The sequence below is a fragment of the Sorex fumeus genome, unplaced genomic scaffold, assembly GCF_029834395.1.
Source record: "Sorex fumeus unplaced genomic scaffold, SorFum_2.1 ptg000055l, whole genome shotgun sequence".
NCBI classification, from domain to species: domain Eukaryota; kingdom Metazoa; phylum Chordata; class Mammalia; order Eulipotyphla; family Soricidae; genus Sorex; species Sorex fumeus.
Genome location: NW_026606112.1, coordinates 16486639 through 16489881, shown reverse-complemented (window position 1 = coordinate 16489881; position 3243 = coordinate 16486639).

Here is a 3243-nt window from a genome sequence, read left to right as displayed (position 1 = left end):
AGGTTTCTCAATGGTGGAATCCTAATTTTATGACCCCTGCAGGTTCCCAGGATATTGAAAAACGGTCATGGGTGAAAATTACATCAATGAAGGCCGGGGATGGGCACAGTATGAGACTAGATAGGACAGGGAGAGCGCGGGGACAAAGAAAAATTGGAAGAAGGTCAGGAAAAGGTTGAGAAATGCTGCTCTGCGTAGAATAGCACCACTGATACACACATTTCTAGGTTAGGTCTAGAAAGGAGGTAAATTTGTATTCCAGAAAAGAGGAAGAACAAGCGGTGGTTTTCAGGAGTCAGAGCACAAACCATAGTTAATGGCTTCCAAGGCCAGAGTTGTAACAGGTATTTTGGAATGTGATTTTTCAAATGTGAAGGTTTCCCACCTTTTGATCCCAGCATTTGTAATTCATTAACTCTGTTTTCAGAATTTGTGTGTGGGCTTGCAAGTACTTTGGGCTCAAAGATGGGACCTGATCAAGACGGAAAAGGGGTGATGCTGACATGTTAAAGAACATGGCACACTAGTTATGAGTCCTTGTGTCAGTGCATGGATGCTTGTTTAAGGGGAAAACAGAGAAATGAAGTGGTGGTATAGTAGGTAGCACTTGCACATGGCTGACGTGGATTTGACACCCAGCATCCCATATGGTCCCCAGAGTACTGCCAGGAGTAATTCCTGAGTGCAGAGCCAGAAGGAAACCCTGAGCATCATTGGTCTGACCCCAAAGACCAAATAATAATAATAATAATAATAATAATAATAACAATAGTAATAAATTAAAATGTTAATAAATAAGGGTAGGATTACAAATATTATGATTAAGTGCAATATCTGCACCAGAGAATACCGTTTTAATGGGAGGAAAGTTTTCTGATTCCTTCCACATCTAGATCACTTGTATTCCACATGTACACTGGGATGTACATGTCCCACATGTACACTGGGATGTACATGTCCCACTATCTCAGAGGGAGGGAAGGACAGGATATATCCTGGTCGCTTTCTTCTGCTTTTAAATTCATAGTATTTTTTTCCTGACCTAAAAGAGCTGAGTGATATGAGATGACAGGGAAACTGTTTTAAGTCAGAGGGAACAATGGAAAGTAAAATCCAATGAGTATCCCCAAAAGTTGGAGATCTTCCACTAAGCTCCATGATTGACTGTTCTAACTAGGCACCTATACCAAATATAATTTAAGATTAAGAATAATAATACCAATGAGTACAGCACCAGATCTCTCATTTTAATTGTTCTATTTAATTTGTACCACAATCCTATAAAACAGAAGTCATTATAGTCTATGATGAGTTGCTTTTGTTTGCTCAAAATTTCATTCTTAACCATTACCATATACTGAATGGCCAAAATACTATTTCAGCAAATGAAATGGTGAGTGAGTGTGTCTCCACCTTTGCAAGTAAAGAAACTGAGATTCAGAGAGGCAAAGGAGCTTGCCCTAGTGATACTGCCAGAGAAATCTGAAATTTGAGCCCAGGTCTTCCTTCTGCAGAATCCCACTCTGTCTCAATACCGCCAATCATTTATGATGAGTAGACATGGTTTTGATCTATAGTGATTCATATTTTAGTATATTTGCCATACATTCATCTTCCTGTCTGAGGCTTGTTCAAGGTATGACTCCAAGAACACTCCGATTGACTTAGTAATGTTAGGCTCAAACTCTGCCCTAAACACACGTTAGCTTTACTTCCTAAAGCAAACCATCACTCACATATTTTACTTCATAAAAGAAATTTATAGCAAATTCTACCTGAAGCATGACTAGACCAGAGAGATAAAAACAGTTACCTAGGTTAATCTCATTGAACTCATCAAGCCAATCATTTAATTGACCGATGTAAGAAAAGAAGCCAATCACTTAGATAACACGGGACAATTGAATAGAAGAAAAGTATTTCTCCTATTTAGTATTATAAATGCATTCAGATGAGTGAAGATATAAGTAGATTGCTCTGAAAGCTTTTATACCTGCTTAACAAAGGATGACAAATTGTAGAGATGTGACAAGTCATAGGAAAAGGAGATTCAGGGTAGGGCAATAAATTGTGGTAAAGAACCTAGAGGGGAAATAGGGTGAACTGGTGGGAAATAAGGGTTATTTAATAAGCTCTGTTTGCAAACTTATCGCAGTTCCAAATCTATCTCACTTCTATCTTCTTCATGGCCATAAAACTCCCCTGGAAGATGGTGTTTATGGCAGAACTTATTTCTCAGAAGTTATATAAGAGAAGCTTTGAGAAAGATTCTTTCTGTATCTATCGATTCTCATTTTCCTCTAGCTCAAAATAATCCTTCTGGCAAAGTGGCATATTCTGATCCCCTTCACTAAGATTAACTCATATCCAAGAGATGTAGAGAGATGAGTGGTAATTAATCAGAAGTCACTGCCACAAAGGAATGAAATTGTAAGAGTCTTGAAGCTTACAAAAGTGAAAAAGCCCTCCCTGTATCTGCCATGGGTAAAAGAGACCAGCACATAACAGCTTATCATTTTACAAATATCTAAATTATAACTTTAAAAATAAATAAATTATAAATAACTCAAGCTATAGGTTAAAAAAGGAAAATAAATACTCCTGGAATTTCAAAGCCTGGGATGACTTCAGCTTCCTGGAAGTTCTTCCTCTTTTTAGAAGGCTACTCACCCATTGTAGGGTCTCTCACTTATCACTTCATCTTTTCATCTTATCCTAATCACTTCCCATCCTCCTTCTGAATTATATTGGACTATAGGACATCAATATATGAATGTATGGGGAGCGGGGGAAACACAATCATCAGAAAGTTCTCAACCTTTAAAGTATAGTCCCAGATCCAACCACTTCTCATTGCCCCATGCTGGTCTCTCATCATTGTTCATCTAGACTATTATAAACTGTCTTCACTGGTCCACAAGAGTGCACTCTTTTCCTAATACAGATAGGGTGATCTCTCTAAAACATAAACTGGGATTTTTTGTTCCCTTATTCTTATCATTGCCTTTTTGCTCAGAATATTTCAATGCTTCCCTTGGTGTTCAAGATACACTGTGAGAGCCTCTTAGTTCACAGACATTCACCATACTCCGCCATATTATTCTTTCCAATGATCTTCAAGAATTCAGTGTTCAGTGGGCTATGCATATGACTTCATGGTAAAGTTCATGCCTTGTATGCATGTCTTTCTGGGTTTAATCTGGCATATTCATTAACTGCTTGAAAAACTCTTTTCCAAAGTCT